General features: G+C 49.9%; 2 long non-coding RNA genes across 4 annotated transcripts in view; one reads left to right on the top strand and one right to left on the bottom strand.

The window, feature by feature from the left end:
• The first annotated feature begins 5,815 nt into the window (after window positions 1-5,815).
• Window positions 5,816-8,175, top strand: LOC111096245. 2 transcript variants are annotated; one of them, XR_005360348.1, is made up of 2 exons: window positions 5,816-6,566; window positions 8,009-8,175. It is a non-coding gene; the product is annotated as an uncharacterized LOC111096245 (long non-coding RNA). The 2 variants fall into 2 exon arrangements; XR_005360347.1 differs by having other exon boundaries at window positions 5,816-7,183.
• A 3,453-nt stretch (window positions 8,176-11,628) lies between these two features.
• LOC102154866 overlaps window positions 11,629-25,578 on the bottom strand; it is a 46,422-nt gene continuing 32,472 nt past the window's right edge. The window contains exon 4 of one of the 2 annotated variants that reach the window (XR_005360711.1): window positions 11,629-12,163. This is a non-coding gene — a long non-coding RNA (uncharacterized LOC102154866). Of the gene's footprint in view, window positions 12,164-12,880; window positions 14,984-25,578 lie in introns of those variants that run through there. The other variant, XR_005360713.1, reaches the window with a different exon arrangement.

Here is a 25,578-nt window from a genome sequence, read left to right as displayed (position 1 = left end):
GGGAAAGAGCAACCACTAAAGGTGTAACACATGCAAAGACCCTGAGGTGGGAATTGCCTGGTGAGCTTGAGGAGCGGTAAGGAGAGCTGCATGGCTGGAGAAGAGGACCAGGGAGGGGTGGGGCTCAAAACCCCAGGTGCGGGGTGGTGCCAGACACGGCGGGCCTGATGTCAGCACCTCAGGGTGAGCATCCCCACAGTGTGGAGAACAATTTTGCAGCAGTGAAAATAGGGCAGTTGCTTCCCAGTGTAGACAGGGTACTCACCATGAGCTGGGAGTGTCCTGAGTACTTAACAGAGGCTTTCTCATATGACTTCGCTGCAGGAGGCACAATGGTGACCTCATATTACAGAGAGAGGAGTGGGGATGAGGGAGGTCAAATAATTTTGCCACAGTTTCTCAATTAACAGGTGGTGACGTGAGGATCTCAACCCATGTTTGCTGTTACACACAGCACGATACCACCTACATCTTGGTTCAAACTCTGCTAGTGATGAGGAGCCCTTCACCTTGGCCCTTGACACCCTGCTGGGGAGCAGAGCATCTGCTTTACAGGACAGCCTTCCTTCCTGAGCCCTGCCATGGTGTAGCCTCAGACATGGCGTGAGCTGCTTGTGGCCACACAGGTGCACGTAGCTGTGCAGAGCTCCCTGGGAGGGGGGACAGCTGCTTTGCTCAGTTCTGAGGGCACCCTCGCTGGAGGACACTGTATGATGCTGCCTTCTGAGCTTCGCGGTACAGTGGCCCATGCCCCCCACAGTTGGGAGCAGGAGGAGAAGCATTGCTGAGAGCTGCTTCCCTTGCAGGGCTGTCGGTCTCAGTAGATTTTGCCTCCGGCACCCCCCAACCTTTCAGCTTAGCTAGAACTAGTGACCTGTGATGAGCAGTGTTAGGTCCTTGGCCCCCCAGGTGAGCTCCCCTTGGACATTGATGGTCCGGGGCGAGCGCACTGTGCACCCAGAGGTTAAGGGGAGCTGTGAGTGGAAGGGATGCTGAAGAGTCATCTCCCTGTAAGAAAAGACATAGAAGGCCCCACTCCTGCCCACCCTCCTTTGCCCCGCTGGGAGGCAGCATGCCGAGGGGACTGCGCATCCCAGGCCACACACAGCAGAGCAGGACAGCTCATCACACTGTGGTTCTCAGCTCCCAGATCTGGCCATACTTCTCATCACTACTCACACCAGCAGCGATTAGACCCACGGTCACTGGCACCTGGAAGCTTCCAAACTGCTAAGGGTTGATTTTACAGTTCAGTATGATCAGAAACAGCAGAAGCAGGACTGACTCAGAGATTCACAGAATGCAGGGAAAGCAAAGGCTTCCAGTGGGAACCCCAAAGTCAACAACACTTCTTCTACCTCATTCCCTTAGCTTCCGCCCTCCCACCAGTGGTTTAGGAGGCCTTCCTACCTGCCCCTTGGTTGAGCCTTTGCACAAACGAATCTCCAACAACCGCACATGCCCTGGGGCCCTCACAGCAGCCTTCCTGCCTAATTGCAGCTCCACACCAGCAGGCTGCAGGGAAGTGTGGGATCTGGCGTCCTTTCCCATCTTGTTTCCAACCTACATCTGGGACTGACCTGATGGCAACCAAAGGTCTGTGAGGACAGAGATACCTACAGGATGAGATGAGGAGATTCAGGAAGCCTGAGCAAGAGAGGGCATCACAGTCAAAGAGACAAATAACCAACTTCCATGAACACTACAGCGAGCGACCTGTCACCACACTGGCTCTTAGGGCGGAGCAGGACCTGGCAGCGAGTGAGCTGATAGGAGGTGTCCACAGGAACACAGAAGGGACCAACGTCCTCCTGTCTAGCTCATCTCCTGACTGGATGCATTACTGGGGCCTCCCCCCTGCACCCTTTATGACGGCATCTGGCTTCCCGCCTCAGTAATTGAAATTTGAAATTTGGCCTTGATCAATAAAGGCAGCGGAGAAGAGAAACACATTAAATTTTCCCAGAAGGGCAGACACAAGCAGAGATCTCTGCAGAGCTTTATTTGGACCCTTCTAAGGGAAGCAAACCCATCAGAGGAAATAGATGAGCGATTTCCCTTTCCCTGTGGGATTGACGCTAGTAAGTTTGTAAATGGAAAAGGCAGTCGCCGCCACCAGTCTTTACAGCCCCCGACTGCGAAGTGGGATGCTCGTCCTGTTGCTATCTTAAAACCTGTCTCAGGGGTGGGAGTACCTGCCTGAAATTGGCTTGGACTTAATTTTGCATGACGATGTAGTGAAGTGTGTCAGGAGGAGACACGAAGAAAATGCTGGCAAAGGCAAAGAGGCCGTAAGAGGGACCCAGAGCCAGTCTGGGCTCAGAGAAGCATAAACCGCAGGGCGGGCGGCAGAAGCCAGACGGGAGTGGGTGTGAGTGCGGGTGTGGACGTGCTACTCAGAGAGACCACAGGGAAGCAGAAGCAGGAGAGGAGGCACAAGGCCGTGATTACACAGGGTAGACGTGGCCTTGAGGCTGTTCCTTTGCTCAGGTGACATTTGCCCTGCGTGTGATCTCTCTGTGGCTCGGCACAAGGCCGGGCACTGCCCGCCCATTCGTTCCCTTCTCCCCATGACGCCTGCCACGGATGAGGAACCACGGAAGTGAGGGCAGAGGTCGTCTGGGATAAAACCCAAGGTCAACGCTACGGTTTCCCACAGCACACTCACACGCGTGCACGCGCACACACTTACACACACCCAAGCATGCCCACACGCAGAAACACACCACGCTCACACTCACATTCATGCCCTCTCTTCACAGGCACACACAGTCACTCACACGCATCTGGATCCGGCCACAGCCCAGCCCTGGCTGGACCTGGCCACGAGTGAGGGCCGGCTTGGCCATCCGGGCCACTCAGATGTTCTGGCCCCGAGCCTGGTCCGTCCGAGGCCCTCAGAGGTGCCCTGCCTCTTGCAGCCCATTTCAAATTATAGCTGCTGCGATCCCCAAGAAGCCAGGATTTTAAAAAGCGGAGCTGCCTATTTTTCATGCTTATGTAACACTTCCGTAGCACAGAGCAAATCGGAGCCGGTGTTCAGCGGCGTCTTCTCCCTGCGGAAAGATGCCCCGTCCCCCAGCACCTGTCACTGTTTCTTCTGACGGGGATCATGCTGGATGGCACTGGAGCCTCACTGCCCAGCACGGCTGCAGGCTGTCCCCAGACGGCCAGGCGAGCACGTGCAGGCTGCTCCCGGCGCCGCCAGCTGACATCAGGATCCGTTCTCCCTGAGTCAGAAAGCGGGGGAAAGGCTCAGTTCCATACCTGTCATCTGTTGGGCTCAGTTTTGGGGAGAATTGTCTCCCTCCCTCCCTTCACCTACATGTACACTTACACTCAGCCAAGCGCTCACGTAGCTTGCTGTGACACTCTCTCAGGGCCTTGGTGGCCCTGAGGACTCGTGGTAAACACAGCGCCTGCACGCTCAGGCGCACTGCTCCCTGTGCCAGGGTGTGACCCAGCTTAGAGGCATTTGCTGCCACCAGTCACCATGTGTTCCTGGGAGGCCCCGGAGCCTGCAGAGCATTCAAGACCAGAGGCTGGGGGTCCCCGCTCTGCTCGTCACCGTCTGCAGGGTCCCTAACTGCACCAGCCTGTCCAGGCAGCAGGGCCCATGCCAGCTCCCTAGGGAAAACTGCGGGACAGGCCACTTGTCGGAGTCTAACATGCAGCGAGTGGCGTGTCACTGGCCCAGAGGCCCTGGAAGAGGAGCAGTGGGGAGGGTGCCCTCAAGACTCAGCTGAGCCATGAAGGGGGTTCCTGTCTGTGTTGTCCTGGCTCTCCAAGGAGCACCCTCACCTCCAGGCTCCTCCCACATGCGAAGGCTGCAGGAGATTGTGGCTGTCTCCTCCCAACACACATGCTGGGGAAACAGGTCAGAAGTGTCACCCGCAGAGGCACCTGGGTGGCTCAGTGGTTGAGCGTCTGCCTTTGGCTCAGGTTGTGATCCCAGGTCCTGGGATCTAGTCCCACATCAGGCTCCCTGCAGAGAGCCTGCTTCTCCTTCTGCCTGTGTCTCTGTCTCTCTCTGTGTGTCTCTCATGCATAAATAAATAAAAAAATTTTTAAAAAGTGACATCCACAGAGGGAAAGAGCAATTGGGACAATAGCATTCACAGCCACACAATGAGGGAGGTGCCTGAGCTGGACAGTGGGGCCTCCTATCTTCTTCCAATGCCATTAGAATAGCCCTGTGCTCTGTCCTCTGACCCATGGGACCTCTGCATGAGGGGTGTCTGAGTGTGAGTGCCAGCTCCTGCACCCCAGTGACCTGTCAGCCACCAGCTGTGCCAGCTAAATGGGCCAACCCTGTGGGGGAAGCAAGAGTGGCGGGGGGTTGGGACCATTCCTCCCGAGCCTTTCCCATCTCTACCCACAGTCAGGTTAAGCCAGGTGAGCTGGATCTGTAGGGATGGGAGCAGCAGGGAGGGTCTCCCCAGATACTTGCAGATGGGGAACCAGAGGATTGGGTTTGTGAGGGACCATTCCAAGTTTCGTTTCCAGGAGAAGTAGACTGACTCGTGTGTTCCTCACTTTCTCATTTGTTCACTTCATGTGTTCATCTACACCAGACTCTAAGGTCACATAGGGATTGTGGTAAAGCCCCCAAACTCTCATAATCCTGCTCCTGCCCCGGGCTATGGATGCCCCTTGTTACTGGTAAGAAGGCCTCATGGGGACCCAGGTGGTCAGCACTTTGCTCAAAGTATGAGCTCAGCTGTCCTCAGGGGTACCTGCTCAGGGGTACCTGGCCCCACACATGACAGGGTCACCTGCCCACCATCCCACACCCAGTGAAAGGTCAAGACTACTGACAGGTTGTGTGGGAAGCAGTGGCTCCCTCTAAATAGACCCCTGTGAGTGACCATTAGAAGGAAAGGGGCCCCTAGGAGCCTTGGTGGTCTTCCCAGCCAGAGGGTGGAACTGCAGTTGTCTGGATCAGCCCACATAGCAAAGGCCTGCACAGTGAAGAGAGCAAGCCAGCATTCTGAACACACCTGACTGTGCAGTCTCCTGCTGGGTGGCCTGTCTCCCAGCTCCGGAGCTGGAGCAGCCCGCTGGAGAGGCCCATGCATGCGTCTGAGCTGGCTGCAGTCAGTACCATCAAGGTACAGAGGCAGAAGGGTCTGTCCTCCCTCTGCCCGGTCTGAGCATGCAGTGTATGTGTCAGTGTGTGTGTGTGTGGGGGGCGGGTAGCAGCACCCCCACCTGCAGGAAGGGCAGCCCAGCCAGGAGAGCCCAGGGCGGACCGCAGAGGGGCCTGCAGAGGAGGCCTGGCTCTCATTAGGCATGTTTCCCTCCCAGATCCTTCTCTCTGATTTTATCCTATTGAGGGCTTGAGCTTTTACATCAAAATCCAAGAAGCTATTCCTCTGTCCTCGCTTCCCACTGGCATCCTTGTTTCCCAAGGTACTCAGCCCACCTGCTTGGATAGAAGGATGAGCAAAGCGGTGAGCAGTGGCTGGCGGATAAGGAAGGGGAAACTCGGATGAAATCTCAAGCTAGGGCAGCCCAGGTGGCTCAGCGGTTTAGCGCCGCCTTCAGCCCAGGGCGTGATCCTGGAGTCCCGGGATCGAGTCCTATGTCGGGCTCCCTGCATGGAGCCTGCTTCTCCCTCTGCCTGTGTCTCTGCCTCTCTCTCTCTCTCTCTGTGTTTCTCTCATGAATAAATAAATAAAATCTTTAAAAATAAATAAATAAATCTCAAGCTAAGTGTCTTGCTCCTTTTGCCTAGAGATGACACCATATCTGATGCTTCCTGCCCTTCTGATTGGCTCATTCTGCTCTCTCATTTGCTTTGTCCCCACCTCGTCCCTGAGGAGAGTGGCCGGTAGCTCTCAGCATGTGAAGGCCAGGCTGTGGTCGGCTGTGGGTCTCAGCGGAAGCCCTCCCTTGCCTGGTGCTGGATGCACAGCAGGATGGGGCAGGAGGGGGCTGGCCTGTGTCCCTGCTGCCCCGAGCTCAGATAGCCCCTCTAGCTTCTCTGCTGCCTGGCCTGGAGGCTGCGCCCTCAGCCTGCAGCTCCAGACTCCAGACTCCTCCCACGCAGGGAAGGCTGGTCTGGCTCCTCTGGGCTGCCCGAGCCCTCAGACTGGAGACCTGGTGAGTCAGTGCAGCGCTGCTTCTCCTCCCCACGAGCTGTGGACACCAGGGGAAGCATCGGGACCCTTGGCCTGGCTGGGTCAAGTGTGATCATCCAGGCCCTGAGCTAGGGCCCTCTCTGCCACTTCCCTCGGGCAAGCAAGGCTGGACGCCACCGAGAAGGTCAGCTGGGTCCCGCCAAAGCCACCACCCTGTCCATGGACCCTCGGAGCTACAGGGCAGCAGAGAGGTGACCTGAGGAGGGGCCAGTCCCTGGGCGCCGCTGGCTCCACTGGGCTCTCCACATCAGCCTGGACCGAGGAATTAGATTCTTCCTACAAAAGCCTTGGGGGATTGGCTGGCACTTGATGTCTTGGGAGATAAAAGGGGCAAATGCTGCTAATTATTTGTTTTCCTCAAATACAGAGAATGAGACCTACCCACACACAGAGTGGGCTGCAGAGCTTATGTCCCCCCACCAAGTAGGTGCTTCTATTTTGCTGTGGGGAGCAGGTTGGGCTCATCAGAGGGTGGCCAATCTCTGGCTCTGCTGACCTAAACCCTGGAGGGCTCTCAGGACCAGGGTCAGACCCCACCAACCCCACAACGGCCTGCGGGAGCAGTGGGCAGGGGCCAGGGGTCTGCTCACTGGTGTTACCTCCTTCTGAGCCCTCTGTCCACTCGAGAACTTTCCGTGTGTCTGATGCAGAATCCCACATCCCTTGGGGTTCTGACCCAGGCCCTTGTAGCCAGGCCCACGGCAGCCCGTGCTGCCTCCCAGAGGCCCTGTCCGCTGCGCCAAGGCCCCTGAGGTCACCTTCTTGGAGACTAGCACTTCCATTGCTGATGGAAACTGGCCACTGACAAGTCCGGCAGGAGCCCAGACTGGCTTTTTGGGAGCAGAAGTTTGCGTGGGAGCTGGTGAGGGGGCAGCCGGGCATACCAGCTCTGGAGCTGCATGGAGAACCACTCCCTTCTGCTGCCCCTGAGCTCACAGGGCCAAGCTCTGGCCTCGTTCTGGGGGGTCCCACCCAGGGGACGGTGCTGTCGGCCACGAGTGAGCAGTGACTGCTGCTGCCTCTGTCCGATGGAATGGCATGTATGTGTCTCTGCGTGTGTCGGCCTGTAAGTGTCCGTGTCTCTGTATCTCTGTGTATGTATCCATGTGTCTCTGTCTATATCTCTGTGTGTCTGTCTGTGTCTCTGTGTATGTATCCGTGTGTGTCCATCTGTGTGTGTGTCTACTTGCTCACGGGACAGTCAGAAGCCACAGCCCATGTCCTCCTCCGTCTGGCCTGCTGTCGGGGCCACAGGGAGGTCAGTGTCCTGGAAAACGAGCCCCACAGGACCTGTGACTCAGAGCCACTTCCTCCTGCCCCCGCCTGCCCCCGTAGCTGGAACACAGGCACCCACAACTCGAGCCACAGCCTGACTCACCCACCTGCTAGCTGGATCAGGTCCTGGGAAGGGCAGTGGAGGACATGGGGAGGAGCCGCGAGGAGGCGGGTCCCAAGGTCTCTCAGGGCTTTAGCAATGCCCTCTCTTTCTGCCCAAGGCCCAGGCCGAGAGGGGTGACTGGTGGCTCCCGGACCTGATGCACACAGAGCCACGGCTTTATATCCGAGGCTCCTGGTGTGAGCATCTCACCTTTAATTTCTTCCCCAGTTTCTTTATGGTGATTTTCATTGACAGGTTTTTAATGCATTCAAAAGTATTGGTCTCTTATTTTATAGGTAGAGCTCTTTAGAGCTTACTTAAGAAGTTCTTACTCCAAGGTCCCAAATAATTCAGACACTTTCTAGGCAAAGTTCTTAAGAACACCCTGAATTTTAGTCCTGGATCCATGTGGAGCAGATTCTGTGTGTGTTGCGAAGAGAGCACCCCGCTTCCTTTCCCACACCCTGTGATTGCTCTGTTTTTGCAGGAAGGAAAACCACACAGGAAAAAAAGAGCAATTGGATCCCAAAACACCCTTGGAGATGGACAAAGGGCTCCCAGCCCATACGTACACCCTGGGCGATGTGAAATTCTCCAAAACAAAACCGGAGTGGGATTGGGTTGATTTCAATACACTGTAATCTGAAGAATAAACACGAGAAGCCCTTTCTTCCGGGGACGGCGGGGGGGGGGGGGGGGGGGGGGGGGGGGGGGGGGGAGGGGGAGTGTGCAGTTTTCACAATCAGCTGCATGCCATGGATGCCAGATTTTGGTGGTTTTTCTATTTCCTTCCATTGACAAGGTCAGGGTAGGAGCTGAAGAAAGCTGTGTGTTTCTGTGCATGTGTGCCTGGGTGTCTGGCGTGGGCACAGATGTGCGTGTGTATGTGTGTGTGTGTGTGTGTGCGCGCCCGGTGTCTGCATGTGCTCGCCTCCGAGTGTGTGCATACATGTCTCTGTCTGACAGAGCTGCTGGTAGATTTTCCACTCCAGACCCAGCTAGGCCCCTTCTCCATGAGTGTGGAGATGCCAGGCCCCACATCTGTGTGCCCCGGGGAGTGGGTGAGGGTGGGGAGCCAGAGGGCAGACCCGGGGGGCCTCACAGGGAGCATCTGCTCCCAGAGACATGCTATTTTTCCCTTTGGAGGCAGATCCCATCTCCCAAGCTCTGGGGGGCTTCACACTGAGTCCAGAACCTTCTCTGTTTTAGAGGCAAGAGCAGGTTCCAGGCCTGGGCAATGAGCAGCCTGTTTGCTGCGAGGTGTAGTGTCTGCCCTTCCTGTCTTCTCCCCAGCTCCTCAGCAAGCTCGGGTGTCCATCAGAACTGCGGCTCCCCCTCCTGCTTGCCTCTCTTCCAGGCACCCTCTCCCCTCCAGGACAGCATCACAGCCCAGTCCACCCACTCGGCCTCCTCCACTGTTGCTCAGGCAGGAAAGCCCAGGGCACTATCCCTTCCTTTCCTTCCTTTCCTGGACTCCACCTTCTATGGCTCAGAAGGGGTCCTCTGCCTTTTCCAGCCGGCCATAGACACACAGCACGGGCCACATAGGCAGCCTTGGGAGCAGGTCCCCCAGGGAGGGGGTGTCCACGTCTGGGCGATACCTCAGAGTGAATGAGGAGGAGAGAAGGAATGTCTGAGTTAACAGGTGTGGGCACCCACAGCAGAATCCTGGTCCCCAGAGCAGCTGAAACCCCTCGCCCCGAAGGCCCCTCTGCACACGCAGGCTGGAAGTGCTTCTTAACGAACCGCAACTGCAAACGCCTTTCACTTCCAACCTCAGCCTTGGAATTCAAGCTGGTATTTGAAGCAGCCATGCAGAGAGGGGAGCTCTGGTAGCCAGCAGGACGCTAACAAAGTCAGATTAAGTCATGCATGTGGGCTCTCTCGCCTGCCTGGCTCAGCTGCTGGAGGGAGGGGGATGGAGCTTTCTGTAGTTTGTCTGCACAGTCTAATTTTATTGATAAAGCTCCACAGAACTGTGACCATAATGGGTGCGCCAAGCACGTTGTTACAGATGAGGATCTTGAACACCCATCTTTGGCCGGTATGGACAGAAGGTGAAGGCTGAAGAGGTTCGTCTGTACAAAAGGGGAATTAACTTCATTTAGGAGGTTCTCACTGATAGATCCCAGGGCAGGGGACACTTTTGGCCACCGAGCAGGACTGTCCCACACGTGGTCCCAAGAGAAGGAAACCAACTGGACACCCCTAATTAGTTTGTCTTTAGAATCTGAAGGCACCAAAGCCTCGAGTCAAGAGACTAGTTGGGGGACACCTGGGTAGCTCAGCAGTTGAGCATCTGCCTTTGGCTCAGGGCCTGATGCCGAGTCCAGGGATCGAGTCCCGCATTGGGCTCCCTACCAGGAACCTGCTTCTCCCTCTGCCTGTGTCTCTGCCTCTCTCTGTGTGTCTCTCGTGAATAAATAAATAAATCTTAAAAAAAAATATATATATATAGAGAGAGAGAGAGAGAGCAGCTGGGTGTTTGCTTGTGTGGACCCAGGCACAAGTGTCAGCAGATTCACGGATAATCCAGGAAATCTGAAAACAAACTATGCCATAGCTTTGTGGTTCTTTGGGCTCAACCAGCCTGTGAAACAGGCTGTGCTCTCATCTCTTCACAATGGACCAGACAGTGTGCTTTACAGCCCAGCCTGGCATCTCTTCTTGAAAGGAGCATATTTTGTGTGGGGTCTCTCCATCTGTTTTCTGCACGAACATATCCTGAACACATCTTTCTTTTTTGAAATCTGTTGATATCTCTAGTTTGCTCATAACTTCTGTCTCTACTGGAGCTCTGTTTTCTTTGATGCTGTGGACATTTGTTTACATCCATCCATAATCGTGTTTCAGTTGAGTGTAGAAATACTGGAGGAAATGTGCTGTGTGGTCTGCTATGGTGAACTGCAATAGTGATGTCTGTTTCAAAACCCAATGAGTACACCACACCAGTGTTTCGGACCAGTTCTCTTAGAACCAGGAAGATGGATGCCACAACAGTATCAGCTCCTCTAAGTAATTTAGTATTGATGTTCATCTATATCCTAGGGTCTCTGAACTGAGCACAGACTGTGCTTGAAGTTGAAAGATTATCACACAAATATGGAAAAGAAAGAAAAAGGGAAGGAAGGAAGGAAGGGAATGAAGGACCTCACCACCTTGTGCCCACTAGGATGACCGACCATTATCAGAAAAACAGGCAGGTGCATGAAGAAATTTCGATCCCTGTGCACTGTTGGTGGTAGTGTAAAATGTTGCAATGGTGTCATAGTAGTGCAATGGCCATGGAAAATAGTAGGGAGGTTTTTCAAAAAGTTAAAAGTAGATTATCACATGATGCCATAGTCCTACTTGTGGTCTATCCCCAAAAGCACTGAGAGCAGGGTCTTGAAGAGGTATTTGTACAGCCATGTTCACAGCAACTGTTCATATGGCCAAGAGGCATCCCAAGTGTCTGGTGATGGATGAATGGATAAGCAATATAAGCATATGATGGAACATCATTCATCCTTTAAAAAGGACATCTTGTCATGTGCCACCACAGAGACGAGCCCTGGGGATATGAGGCTGAGTGACATAAGCCAGAAGCAGGACACACGTGGGGACCCCACGCATATGAGATCCCAGCATCTTCAGACTCAGACACAGAGAGTAGATGGTGGGGCCGGGGCTGGGGGAGCAGGTGGGGTCAAGATGTCAGGGGGATGGAACATTCTGGAGCCCGATAGTGGTCCAGCAGTGGGAATGTGCTCTGTGCCCCTGAACTGTTCACTTTAAAAAGGCTAAGAGAAAACTTTCTGTTATGTGCTTTTTTTTGTTTAACACAAACTTAAAACTACAAAATGTAGTAATTAAAAAAAAAAGGCTACTGCAGAATGACAAGATTTGAAAACCAATTTTTATACTATGTACATATTTTTTTTTTAAGATTTTATTTATTTATTCATGATAGTCACAGAGAGAGAGAGAGAGAGAGGCAGAGACACAGGCAGAGGGAGAAGCAGGCTCCATGCACCGGGAGCCCGATGTGGGATTCGATCCCGGGTCTCCAGGATCGCGCCCTGGGCCAAAGGCAGGCGCCAGACCGCTGCGCCACCCAGGGATCCCACTATGTACATATTTTAATGGTATCAAATATGCTTCCTCTTTAAAGACATCACATCTAGGATGGCAGTTGCACTTGCGGAGGGGTGGAGGTGAAGGTGAGCTCAGTAGGAAGGCTCCAGGGGCCCAGGCATGTCAGCTGTACCCGCGATGGCCAGCCGCCCCGGGTCCCTGTCCTGTCCTGGGGCACATAGCTCAGAAATGCCCTGCCCCTCAGGCCAGGGGTGTGGGGCATGTACAGGAGGGAGCGACATCACCCTACGCATGTTCCTATGCCAGTCTGGGGTGGAGACCCCACAAATGATGTGGGCAGAGACTCGAGAGGTGATTTTTAAACGAACCTGGAAGGCATGCGCAGCACCCACGTGAGGGGGGAGGCTTGGACATGTTCTGAGATGAGGTCAGCAACCATTCTTCCGTGTGGGGCTCCAGGTTGATCCGGACTGAATGGACAGGCTTGCTGTCGGGGTCTCCCATCCCCTCTCCCTGGTTCTGGAGCTCAAGCTCGGTTTCCCCGCTGGCTTCCCATTCTCTTCGCCTGTAGAGAAATGAACACCGGGTGCTGAAACCGCCCCTGGTAGGCAAGACCCGCAGAGCTTGGGTGGCAGTGATCCCGATGAGCCGCTTCCCAGGCTCCAGGAGGACAAAGCCGGCTGGCTGGGGCCGGGCAGCTCTCGGGACGTGCCTGCCACGGCGAGGCTGTGCAGGCCACCTGACCCCGTGGGCTGCAGACGTTTGCCTTGTGCAGGATGCGCTGAGGGCTCCTGTTTGGGGACCAAAGCTCCTGGGTAACGCTCACAGGTGGTCAGTAAGTGCACCAGGAATCTCTCCTTTTTCTTTTTTCTTATCAATAGCATCTGATTGCCTTTTTATTTATTTATTTTAGTCTTATATCCTGAAGATTTTATATATATATATTATTGGAGTTCGATTTGCCAACATATAGTATAACACTCAGTGCTGGCCAGCCCGGGTGGCTCAGTGGTTTAGCACCGGCTTCAGCCCAGGCATGATCCTGGAAACCCGGGATCGAGTCCCATGTCAGGCTCCCTGTATGGGGCCTGCTTCTCCCTTTGCCTGTGTCTCTGCCTCTCTCTCTCTCTCTGTCTCTCATGAATAAATAAATAAAATCTTAAAACAAAACAAAACAAAACAAAACAAAAAACACTCAGTGATCATCCCATCAAGTGCCCTCCTCAGCGCCCATCATCCAGTCACCCAACCCCCTGCCCACCTCCCCTTCCACTACCCCTTGTTCATTTCCCAGAGTTAGGAGTCTCTCATGTTTTGTCACCCTCTCTAGTTTTTCCCACTCATTTTCTCTATGGGAATCTTTCCAGTGAGAAAGGGTCCTTTAGCATTCAGTCCCTTGGGCTTTTCTACAGAGGCCCCAGAAAGGTGGGCATAAGGGTACCCACAGTTTTCAATGTAGCCACTGCATAAAGCTCAGCAAAAGGGCAGACGTAGACATTTATTGGGGTCAGTGTCATGCTTGGTGTACACTCTACCATCTGCATCCAAACAAGTCACCCCCGCTGACTGCAGGGAGGTGGAGTCAGGAGGCTGCCACTAGCCAGCCTCAGAGGGCACGCCTTCCATCAGCTCCATGGGATCCTGCTTCTCTCTGTCCCCCAGGCCAGAGGGCCCCAAATGGTGTGATCCATCACACCTTCTCTTTTCCCAGCCCAGAGAAGCTGATGGGTCACCTTGGCCTAGGGCTCATGCCTGCTGCCTCTACTCTTGTCTTCCAAGCCCTGCACCATTGCTGGAACCACAGGGAAGCCAGACTCTGGTGCACGCTGCAGGGCAGTTAGGGGCAGGAATCAGGAGCAACTGCTTGGATTGGGGGGCCAGGCTCCAGGGACCAGGAGGGGAGATGGAAAGTCAGGAGGCATCAAGAGGGCTGCACGGAGCGAGAGGCTTGAGCAGGGTCAGTTAGGGTGGGAGGGAGGATAGGACTGTCCCGGATAGAGAGAGCTGGTGACACAGACACACTCATGATCATGACCCGGACCAGGAAGCTGGCCTGCCCTCATCGTGACTACTCAGCTGAGTGATGTGAGCTCAACTGAGCCTCAATTGTCTTGTCTGTAAAACGAGGTATTGCTATCTGCCTCAGGACCAAGTGCTGAGCACCCCTCAACACGCACTCAGAGCTGTTGTTCACTGAGCAATGGGCAGACAGTGGGCTCGGTGCTCCTGGGCAGGAGAGCGGACACATCGTGATGGGTGCTTTTTCTTATTAGAATTCCAAACCCTCCAAGTAACAGATGGCTCTGGCCACCCCATGTGTCTATGTAATAAGTTATCCCCGAACTTAATGGGGAACTCATCTGGGTCCACACAGGCTGCTGTAACAGAACATCACAGCCTGGGGGGTTTACAAACAATGGATATTTATTTACCACAGCCCAGAGGCTGGACATTCAAAATCAAGGAGCCTGCAGACATGGGGTCTGGTGGGGCTCACAGAGCGCGACGCCTAATGTGTCCCTGTGTGGTGGCAGGGGTGAGGGCGCTTTCTGGAGCTTCTAAGAGCGCTCAGCTCTACCTCATGACCTAATCGCCCCAAAGGCCTCACCTCCTAACACTATCACACCAAGGGTTAGGTCTCAGCAACGTGAATTTAGGGAGACACAATCATTCGGTCTGTGGCAGATCTCTCTTCTCTCATTAAATACACCAGCTGGGGCCTCTATTCACGAGGTGGATTGCTGTGGGCCAGGCCAGACTCAGTAAGTGCCATGTGCCTGCTCTCCTAGTTCTGACATGAAGCGAGGATGATAAATGTTGTGTCCGAGGCTCCAGTGTGATGACACTCTACACACCCATCACCTCCCTTTCTAGGAAGATTGCTCTTCTCTGGGGCAGGGGGCACAGGGACTCCTTGCCTGGGCCCTTACCACTCTCAGGAGGTTGGGGTGGTGGCTCTGGCTCAGGGCAGGATCTTGGCATGAGTGAGTCGGAGCTGCTTCTTACCTTGCCCCTTCCTTCCTGGGCCCCCATCTCCCACACATGGCCCCATCTCTGTCCTCCAGGCTGCTTTGATGCTCTCTGCTTTCCAAGGAGCCAGGCCTCCGTGGGAAGCTGCTTCCTGGGATCTCCTAAATTCAAGCTCAGGTAACCTGCCTGGATATATCAACCTCCCCAGCCTGACATTTAGTACTTGGAGCTGAATTTGGGGGCAAACAATTATCACTCTGCATCATTTTGTCCTGCTTGTATACTAACCTTCTCCAGATCCACTGAGGTTGCAAGAGGACCCAGATTTGAGTCTTGGCTGTAGGAAAATTAGAGCCTTTCCATCGCTGTGTGGTCTCAGGCAAGTCTGATCCCACTCCCAGCCTGACCTTCCTTTCTGCACAGGAAGAATGACCAGTCAAGGTACCTGAGCCCCACCTGCACAGTGCTCCCATTAAAAGGCTGAAGTATGTCCCTTCACTGCTCCTGCCCAAGACTCTGAAGTATTCCAAAAGCATGCTGAAGAATTCTGCATCACCCCAGCCATTCACGGGGCCCTTCGGCCCAGGAAGTCCTCCGTTCAGCACAGGGCCCAACAGGTTGAACACCCCTCCAACTTCCCTCCATCCTCTGCATCACAAACTAGGGGAGAGTTTTTTGCCCAATTATGCACATTATTTAGTGCTTCTGTGAGTAAACATTTAGTGGGATGCTTTTGATAGGCAAAGTGTATCACAGTCTTGTCGTCAGCCTTATATTGGATGTCAATTATAAGCAGGTCCATTAATGTGCAGGGGTAGGAGGTGGCTAAAGAATGCCAGCAGGGGCCTAGGGAGCCAGACACTCACGTGGCCCTTCCAGTGCCCTGTGAAAACAGAGTGTGGCAAAGACAGCCTGGGGGCTTTGTGGACTTCAAGGCAAAAGGGAACCAAAGGTGCATAGAGGATCTCTAATGCTCTAGATGGGATTTAATTCTCTAGAATTTCAATTGTGCCAACATTTAAGCACTCAACAGCCAGCTGTCACTTCTAAAGTCACAGAGTGGGTCTTGTGGGCCACAGACATCATTGACACAGTTTGGTGGGTTTGTGGGGACAACTGGATCTAGATTACAAAGGTTTTTTAATTATTCACTGAGGTTTGGGGGTCAGACAGTGGAGAAACAGAGTCATGGAGAGTTTCAGAGAGAGAGATCTGCATGAATGGTGGAAAGACCAGATAGGTGATGCCAGTACAACACTGTAAAGGTACCTGGAAATCCAAGGACCTGTGGTCTAGAAGGTGAGCTGAGTGGAGACATGTGACCTGCATCTTGGCCATGTGCAGACCCAAACCTGGGAAGGTGGCAGAGGCCGGGATTCGAAACAATAAAAATCCCTTTTATTTTTCCACAGAAATTGAAATTCCTTACACAGCAGCTTAGGAACAGGCCAACATTCCGACTGAGTGCCTTATTCTGGTGTGGGAATGTTCATGACACCATCTAAGTACCGCAAGAGGACATCTAGAAATGTGGTGCTGAGCACAAATTCTAGACTCTAGTGCCTGAAAATCCAGTTCTGAACCAGCCAGGTGTCTTGGGGCAATCTTCCCAGGTCCTCTGTAGGTCTATTTCCTCACTTACAGAGTACAAATACTAGGAGCATATCTAAAACATGAAGCCCAACGCATTATAAGCTTCCACTCAGTGGATGTCAGGTATCAGATGGGAGAAGAGAGGCCATTAGCTTGAGAGCAAAGTAAGTATTTTTCCATCAAGGAGCTCAGACATGGACTCTAAGTCTGATGAAAAAGGCACAAACACTGTGGACTTCAATGACACACTTTCACTGCAAGACAGAGGAACTGGGCCAAAGGTCAACAAGGAAATGCAGGATTTGGAACAACACGGTAAGTCGCCTTGAGCTGTGTGCATCTGCAGAGCCCTTGGCCAACAGCAGAATACAGTCTTTTCAAGCACACATGGAACATTCTGTAAGACAGACCATATGTTAGGCAACAAAACAAGTCTCAGTACATCAAAAGGGATCACAATCATACAAAGTAGATTGTACACCCACAAGAGAATTAAATTAGAAATCAGTAACTGAAGGAAATCTGAAAATTCACAAAAATGTGAAAATCAAATAACATACTCCTATTTAGCCAAATGGATCAAAGAAGAAATCATGAAGGAAATTAGATGATACTTTGAAATGATAGACTTTACAAGAAAACTACAAACCAAACCTCGTAAGCACTTAGATGCAGAAACCCTCCCCCAAATACTAGCAAACCAAATCTAGCAACAGACAAGAAGGGCTGAATACAAGGACCCAGCAAGATTACCCTAGGAATGCACGGTTGAATCTACACCCAAAATGCAATCAAAGCAGCACACTGTCTTGGTAGCCAAGGACAGAAACCACTCAGAAGAAAATGTAAAGAAAATCTTCACAGCCTTAAGTCAGGCAGTGAGTTCTTAGATCTGACACCAAAAGCACAATCACAAAAGAAAAAAATAGAAAAAAATCACACCACATCAGAATTAAAATCTTTCATGATGCAAGCCATACCATCAATAAAACAGAAAGACAACCCACAGAAAAGGAGAAAATATTAGCAAATCAAATACCTGGTAAGGAACTTGTATCTAGACTGCATAAGAGACACAACTCAGTAACAAAAAAGCAAAGGATTTGAATAGGCATTTCTGGAAAGAAGATGCACTACTGGCCAATAAGCACATGAAAAGATCCTGGACCTTTTTAGTTATTAGGGAAATGCAAATCAAAACTAGGCTGAGATACGTCTTCACTCACTCTGAAGTGAGATGGCTACTCTCAGAACAGGTCATAGTTGATGTTGGCAAGGGTGGTGATGTTGGAGGCCTCCTATGTGGCTGGTGGGAGAGTAGAACAGTGTGGCCGCTGTGGCTGCTCAGTGTTCACACAGTGCCACCATATGACCCAGCTCTTCTGCTCCTCAGTACATGCACAAGAACAGTGAAAGCACATATTTGAATAACAACCTGCATACAGATGTTTATAGTAGCACTGTCCATGAAGCAGAGAAATAAAGGCAACTCAGTATCTATCAACTGATGAATGGATAAGCAAAATATGGTACAGCCATATAATAGAATATTCCTTGGCCATTAAAAGGAATTCAGTACTTACAGAAAGAAAGAAGGAAAGGCAAGAGATGTGAAAGGCTGGGATCTGCTACAGCATGGACAGACCCTAAAACACCATGCTCAGTGGAAGAGGCCAATCGTAGAAGACCATGTATGACATGTTTACATGTAGATGAAATATCCAGAACAGGCAAATCCATAGACACAAAATGTAGATTAGTGGTTGCCTAGGGTTTGGAGGAGGGGCTTGCTGGGGGCAGGGAGTAGCTAAAAGGTTTGAAGGTGAAGAAAATGTTGAGGTGAAGAAAATGTTCTAAAACTGTGGTGATTGTTGCACATATCTGTGAGTGCACTAAACTGTGCACTTTAAATGGGAAATGGATGAATTGTGTGGTCTGTCTCAATAAAGCTGTGTAAAAATAAAGGCATTGCATAATGACTGCCTCCCAAAAAGTACAGTATAAAAGGGGGGAATGAATAGCTTCACAGTGGAGAACTCAGACAGACATGACCTCAGTCAAGTGGCCAAGGTCATGTCCAGAGTGATGAGTCATGTTGATAGCAAAGACCCTGCCTGATAGGGCGCAGTGAGAATGCTGCTTCACTTCTGTGGTCTGCCTCCCAAAAATCCACACCCAGCATAATCCTAAGAAGAACATCAGACAAATTCTGACTGAGGTACAGTCAAAATACCTGACCATCTTCCTTTAAACTGTGACGATTACCAAAAAGTGGGAAGTCTGAGAATCTGTCACAGCCAAGAGACCTCTAAGGAGATATGATGACTAACTGGAAGGTGGTAGTTTGGATAGATCTTGGGATAGAAAAAGGACATTAAGGAAAAAGCAAGGAAAAATCTGAATGAAGTGTGGACTTCAGTTAATAATAGTATATCAATACTGGTTAACTAATTATGAAAAACGGGCCATTCTAAAGTAAGATATTAATAATAGAGGAGCCTGGATGTGAAGTACATGAGAAGTGATTGTCATCATTTTCTCTAAATCTAAAGATACTAAAAAATTAGAATTCTCTTTAAAAAATTTTTAAAATAAATGCAGGGCTCTCTGATATCAATAAGCCTCATGAAAATGAATTCATTAATAATCAGGAAAAATCCTCAATGTGCCTGCATGCACACAGACACACGCACACTTAACATACATACACTTAATACAGCACAGAGAGAGAGCCCAGGAGCTGACTCCAGCATCACAAGGAACAGAATCCAAAAAGTAATTACACTGCCAAGTGTTATGCTAATACAATTATTGAAATTACCAGTCAAAAGCAGTTAATGAAATAATTAAGACAGATAGACCTAAAACTTGATTTAAAATTAACCTGACACGTGCATACTATCTAAATAATGACTCTCTCCTGTGATCTAGCCTCTCATTAAAATCAGATTTCTTTGGGAGAAATTATACATTTTGCACCATGATTGGGAAGAACAAATCACATTCACTGCCCCACTAATGAATGTGGAGGAGCTAAACGAAAGCGAATGTGCCCAGCCTTCCCTGGTATGGCGCCATCTGCCACTGTAACCAACTACCGTCCCTCCCATTTTCCCTCAGCAAATGCTAGGAGCCCATTAAAATTGTATCAGTGAAGGACCCTAAGATACTGGGTGTGCACCTGAAGCTCTTCCTAAAGGGAAGTTGGGCAGAGGTGACCTGTGGCACTGGGGTCTTACAGATGTTCTGTGGAAGAGGAAGAAAAATGTGTACCTCTCTCACGTAGGCAGTTCCTACATTGATGTGCATGCATCCAGCTCATTTCTCTAGAGGTGAGGAAACCCAGCCAAGAAGAGAATGGGCTTGTTGGAAACTTATTCCCAAGCTTGTGGCTAGGGCAGGAGCAGCAGCTCTGTGGGTTATGCTTTCCTGCTCAGTACCTCCTTTTACCCTCGTGATTTCCCACCAGAACTCATAGTGAGGTGTGTTGGTCTACAGTGTACCGCTGGCATACCCCAGCTCCTGGGGCCTTGCCCCAGGTTTGGCCCAGTCTAGGTGAACAGTTTTTGCTTGTCCCTGTATCTCCAGGCAGCTGCCTGCAATTGGCCGACCTCAGATTCTGTGTGGTGGCTGCCGCCCCTCCCTCCAAGGGCCATGTTCCTGGCAGGAAGACCTCAGCTAGTATCTGGGGCATGGGCACTTGGTCCTCGTTCACAATAAGCCCTGGAGTTACCTTGATAATATCTTTTAAAATGGGTCCTCTGCTCGGCATTTTTATGAGACAAAGTATTTCCCCCTTAAAATTATTCAAATTCAGTAATATTATTAGGAGAGTGGGAAAACACAGGCTGCTACAAAATGGTCTATTACTGAGAGAGTTTTAACATTCTAACGAGGAAAACCCCTCTCTGTCATGTTTTCATCCTACATCCTGTTTTTTGTATCCATCCTAACAATCTCTGCCTTTTAATCGAGCACCTTGGTCCGCTAATACTTAAAATAAATAATAATCAAGATGGCAGGATAGGAGCTACCAGCACAGGTTGTTTAGCAATCTTGAGCAAAAAGAATTAACATGGGAGGTTCATACTACCCAATTTTAAATGTACTATAAAGCTACAGTAATCAAAACAGCATGGCACTGGCATAAAAACAGACATATAGACTAATGGGCAGAGTAGAGAGCTCAGAAATACCTCCTCACACTTATGGTAAATTGTCCTTTGACAAAGGTCCCAAGAACACAGAATAGGGAAAGAAAAATCTCTTCAACAAGTAGTGTTGGGAAAACTGGTTTTCCACACACAAAAGAATGAAATTGGACCATTAACTCACTCCCTATGTAAAAATAGGAGGGGAGGAGCAAGATGGCGGAAGAGTAGGGTCCCCAAATCACCTGTCTCCACCAAACTACCTAGAAAACCTTCAAATTATCCTGAAAATCTATGAATTCGGCCTGAGATTTAAAGAGAGACCAGCTGGAATGCAACAGTGAGAAGAGCTCGCGCTTCTATCAAGGTAGGAAGACGGGGAAAAAGAAATAAAGGAACAAAGGCCTCCGAGGGGGAGGGGCCCCGCGAGGAGCCGGGCTGAGGCCGGGGCGAGTGTCCCCAGGACAGGAGAGCCCCGTCCCGGAGACGCAGGAGCTGCACCGACCTTCCCGGGCGGAAAGAGGCTCCAGGGAGGTGGAGCAGGACCCGGGAGGGCGGGGATGCCCTCGGGCTCCCTGGGACAGTAACAGCAACTGCGCGCCCAGGAGAGTGCGCCGAGCTCCCTAAGGGCTGCAGCGCGCACGGCGGGACCCGGCGGGACCCGGAGCAGCTCGGGGGGGCTCGGGCGGCGGCTCCGCGGAGGGGGCTGCGCGGCCCCGGGAGCAGCTCGGCCGGGCTTGGGCAGAGGAAGAGGCTCCGTGCAGAGGGGCCTGCGCGGTTCCAGGAGCAGCTCGGAGGGGCTTGGGCGGCAGCTCCGCGGAAGGGGCTGCGCGGCCCGGGAGCGCGAATCCACCAGCGCAGGCTCCGGAGCACAGGGCGCCGGGACACAGCCCAGGATCCCGCCTCCCCCGGGACAGGCAGAGGCCGGGAGGGCCCAGGACAGCAAGAACGCTCCTGCCCCAGCTGAGCAGATCAGCGGCCCCGCCCCGGAGCCTCCAGGCCCTGCAGACGGAGTTCCTGCCGGAGCTGAATCCAGGTTTCCAGAGCTGCCCCGCCACTGGGGCTGTTCCTCCTGCGGCCTCAGGGGGTAAACAACCCCCACTGAGCCCTGCACCAGGCAGGGGCACAGCAGCTCCCCCAACTGCTAACACCTGAAAATCAGCACAACAGGCCCCTCCCCCAGAAGACCAGCTAGACGGACAACTTCCAGGAGAAGCCAAGGGACTTAAAGAACACAGAATCAGAAGATACTCCCCGGTGGTTCTTTTTTTGTTTGTTTGTTTTTGTTTTTGTTTTGTTTTGCTTTTTGATTTGTTTCCTTCCCCCACCCCCTTTTTTTCTCCTTTCTTTTTCTTTCTCTTTTTCTTCTTTTTTTTTTCGTTTTTTTTTTCTTTTTCTTCCCTTTTTTTTTCTCTTTCTCTTTTCTTTCCTTCTTTCTCTCCTCTCTTTTTCTCTTTTTCCCAATACAACTTGCTTTTGGCCACTCTGCACTGAGCAAAATGACTAGAAGGAAAACATCACCTCAAAAGAAAGAATCAGAAACAGTCCTCTCTCCCACAGAGTTACAAAATCTGGATTACAATTCAATGTCAGAAAGCCAATTCAGAAGCACTATTATACAGCTACTGGTGGCTCTAGAAAAAAGTATAAAGGACTCAAGAGACTTCATGACTGCAGAATTTAGAGCTAATCAGGCAGAAATTAAAAATCAATTGAATGAGATGCAATCCAAACTAGAAGTCCTAACGACGAGGGTTAACGAGGTGGAAGAACAAGTGAGTGACATAGAAGACAAGTTGATAGCAAAGAGGGAAACTGAGGAAAAAAGAGACAAACAATTAAAAGACCATGAAGATAGATTAAGGGAAATAAACGACAGCCTGAGGAAGAAAAACCTACGTTTAATTGGGGTTCCCGAGGGCGCCGAAAGGGACAGAGGGCCAGAATATGTATTTGAACAAATTCTAGCTGAAAACTTTCCTAATCTGGGAAGGGAAACAGGCATTCAGATCCAGGAAATAGAGAGATCCCCCCCTAAAATCAATAAAAACCGTTCAACACCTCGACATTTAATTGTGAAGCTTGCAAATTCCAAAGATAAAGAGAAGATCCTTAAAGCAGCAAGAGACAAGAAATCCCTAACTTTTATGGGGAGGAGTATTAGGGTAACAGCAGACCTCTCCACAGAGACCTGGCAGGCCAGAAAGGGCTGGCAGGATATATTCAGGGTCCTAAATGAGAAGAACATGCAACCAAGAATACTTTATCCAGCAAGGCTCTCATTCAAAATGGAAGGAGAGATAAAGAGCTTCCAAGACAGGCAGCAACTAAAAGAATATGTGACCTCCAAACCAGCTCTGCAAGAAATTTTAAGGGGGCCTCTTAAAATTCCCCTTTAAGAAGAAGTTCAGTGGAACAGTCCACAAAAACAAAGACTGAATAGATATCATGATGACACTAAACTCATATCTCTCAATAGTAACTCTGAATGTGAACGGGCTTAATGACCCCATCAAAAGGCGCAGGGTTTCAGACTGGATAAAAAAGCAGGATCCATCTATTTGCTGTCTACAAGAGACTCATTTTAGACAGAAGGACACCTACAGCCTGAAAATAAAAGGTTGGAGAACCATTTACCATTCGAATGGTCCTCAAAAGAAAGCAGGGGTAGCCATCCTTATATCAGATAAACTAAAATTTACCCCAAAGACTGTAGTGAGAGATGAAGAGGGACACTATCTCATACTTAAAGGATCTATTCAACAAGAGGACTTAACAATCCTCAATATATATGCTCCGAATGTGGGAGCTGCCAAATATATAAATCAATTATTAACCAAAGTGAAGAAATACTTAGATAATAATACACTTATACTTGGTGACTTCAATCTAGCTCTTTCTATACTCGATAGGTCTTCTAAGCAAAACATCTCCAAAGAAACGAGAGCTTTAAATGATACACTGGACCAGATGGATTTCACAGATATCTACAGAACTTTACATCCAAACTCAACTGAATACACATTCTTCTCAAGCGCACATGGAACTTTCTCCAGAATAGACCACATATTGGGTCACAAATCGGGTCTGAACCGATACCAAAAGATTGGGATTGTCCCCTGCATATTCTCGGACCATAATGCCTTGAAATTAGAACTAAATCACAACAAGAAGTTTGGAAGGACCTCAAACACATGGAGGTTAAGGACCATCCTGCTAAAAGATGAAAGGGTCAACCAGGAAATTAAGGAAGAATTAAAAAGATTCATGGAAACTAATGAGAATGAAGATACAACCGTTCAAAATCTTTGGGATGCAGCAAAAGCAGTCCTAAGGGGGAAATACATCGCAATACAAGCATCCATTCAAAAACTGGAAAGAACTCAAATACAAAAGCTAACCTTACACATAAAGGAGCTAGAGAAAAAACAGCAAATAGATCCTACACCCAAGAGAAGAAGGGAGTTAATAAAGATTCGAGCAGAACTCAACGAAATCGAGACCAGAAGAACTGTGGAACAGATCAACAGAACCAGGAGTTGGTTCTTTGAAAGAATTAATAAGATAGATAAACCATTAGCCAGCCTTATTAAAAAGAAGAGAGAGAAGACTCAAATTAATAAAATCATGAATGAGAAAGGAGAGATCACTACCAACACCAAGGAAATACAAACGATTTTAAAAACATAATGAACAGCTATACGCCAATAAATTAGGCAATCTAGAAGAAATGGACGCATTCCTGGAAAGCCACAAACTACCAAAACTGGAACAGGAAGAAATAGAAAACCTGAACAGGCCAATAACCAGGGAGGAAATTGAAGCAGTCATAAAAAACCTCCCAAGACACAAGAGTCCAGGGCCAGATGGCTTCCCAGGAGAATTTTATCAAACGTTTAAAGAAGAAATCATACCTATTCTCCTAAAGCTGTTTGGAAAGATAGAAAGAGATGGAGTACTTCCAAATTCGTTCTATGAAGCCAGCATCACCTTAATTCCAAAGCCAGACAAAGACCCCGCCAAAAAGGAGAATTACAGACCAATATCCCTGATGAACATGGATGCAAAAATTCTCAACAAGATACTGGCCAATAGGATCCAACAGTACATTAAGAAAATTATTCACCATGACCAAGTAGGATTTATCCCTGGGACACAAGGCTGGTTCAACACCCGTAAAACAATCAATGTGATTCATCATATCAGCAAGAGAAAAACCAAGAACCATATGATCCTCTCATTGGATGCAGAGAAAGCATTTGACAAAATACAGCATCCATTCCTGATCAAAACTCTTCAGAGTGTAGGGATAGAGGGAACATTCCTCGACATCTTAAAAGCCATCTATGAAAAGCCCACAGCAAATATCATTCTCAATGGGGAAGCACTGGGAGCCTTTCCCCTAAGATCAGGAACAAGACAGGGATGTCCACTCTCACCACTGCTATTCAACATAGTACTGGAAGTCCTAGCCTCAGCAATCAGACAACAAAAAGACATTAAAGGCATTCAAATTGGCAAAGAAGAAGTCAAACTCTCCCTCTTCGCCGATGACATGATACTCTACATAGAAAACCCAAAAGTCTCCACCCCAAGATTGCTAGAACTCATACAGCAATTCGGTAGCGTGGCAGGATACAAAATCAATGCCCAGAAGTCAGTGGCATTTCTATACACTAACAATGAGACTGAAGAAAGAGAAATTAAGGAGTCAATCCCATTTACAATTGCACCCAAAAGCATAAGATACCTAGGAATAAACCTCACCAAAGATGTAAAGGATCTATACCCTCAAAACTATAGAACACTTCTGAAAGAAATTGAGGAAGACACAAAGAGATGGAAAAATATTCCATGCTCATGGATTGGCAGAATTAATATTGTGAAAATGTCAATGTTACCCAGGGCAATATACACGTTTAATGCAATCCCTATCAAAATACCATGGACTTTCTTCAGAGAGTTAGAACAAATTATTTTAAGATTTGTGTGGAATCAGAAAAGACCCCGAATAGCCAGGGGAATTTTAAAAAAGAAAACCATATCTGGGGGCATCACAATGCCAGATTTCAGGTTGTACTACAAAGCTGTGGTCATCAAGACAGTGTGGTACTGGCACAAAAACAGACACATAGATCAGTGGAACAGAATAGAGAATCCAGAAGTGGACCCTGAACTTTATGGGCAACTAATATTCGATAAAGGAGGAAAGACTATCCATTGGAAGAAAGACAGTCTCTTCAATAAATGGTGCTGGGAAAATTGG

This window comes from Canis lupus, chromosome 6, assembly GCF_011100685.1.
Source record: "Canis lupus familiaris isolate Mischka breed German Shepherd chromosome 6, alternate assembly UU_Cfam_GSD_1.0, whole genome shotgun sequence".
NCBI classification, from domain to species: domain Eukaryota; kingdom Metazoa; phylum Chordata; class Mammalia; order Carnivora; family Canidae; genus Canis; species Canis lupus.
This window is presented reverse-complemented; position numbering and strand designations above follow the sequence as displayed.